The following is a 968-nucleotide window of genomic DNA, read 5'->3' on the forward strand; positions in this document are numbered from 1 at the left end:
AGGTCTATAAGAAGACCAATTCAGTGATTCTAAAGTTACCAGCTAATAGATAATAATCAATGTAGCAAGTAAACAAAGCTTGTGGCAAGTTAGGTAATGGTGAAGGGGAGGGGGGGAGAGAGAGAGACAGAACTCCTATAGATCATCAAGAGATTTCACAGCAGAAATATTACAGAAAAGAAGGGAGTGGGTTAATATATTCAAAGTGCTAAAATAAAAAAAAAAAATTCTGCCAGTCTAGACTACAGTATTCAGTAAAACTGTCCAACCAATATAAAAGAGAAATAAAGATCTTCTTCAATAATCAAAAGCTATGGGAATTCATCACCACTGGACCCGCTTTACAAAAATGCTGAAGAAATTTCTTCAAGTTGAAATAAATGAATATCAGATAGTAACAGAAATGTATATGAAAAAATAAAGTTATCTGATAAAGGTAAATATGTATACAAACTCAGACTCTTGTAACGCTTCAATGGCAGCATGTTAATCATTTTATTCTGGTATAGAATTTAAAAGTGAGAAAAATAACTATACAGTTGTCCTTCAATATCCATGGGAAATCATTTCCAGGACTCCCTGCAGGCACCAAACTATACATGCTCAAGTCACTGATATAAAATGGCATAGAATTTGCATACAACATATGCACATCCTCCTTAAATAAGCTCTAGCTTACTTATAATACCTATTAAAATGCAAATGATATGTCAATAGATGTTATGTCCTATTGTTTATTAGTATTATTGTATTTTTACTTTTTTTTTTTTTGAGTTGGAGTCTCACTCTGTCGCCCAGACTGGAGTGCAGTGGCCGCTCCCGGCCACCACAGCCTCGACCTGCTGGGCTCCGGCGATCCTTCCGCCTCAGCCTTCCAAGTAGCCGGAATTACAGGCATGCGCTACCACGCCCGGCTGATTTTTTGATTTATTGTAGAGATGAGGTCTTCACTACCCAGGCGGGTCTCG

This window comes from Carlito syrichta, unplaced genomic scaffold, assembly GCF_000164805.1.
Source record: "Carlito syrichta isolate Samal-C Ts95f unplaced genomic scaffold, Tarsius_syrichta-2.0.1 Scaffold70854, whole genome shotgun sequence".
In the NCBI taxonomy this organism is placed as follows: domain Eukaryota; kingdom Metazoa; phylum Chordata; class Mammalia; order Primates; family Tarsiidae; genus Carlito; species Carlito syrichta.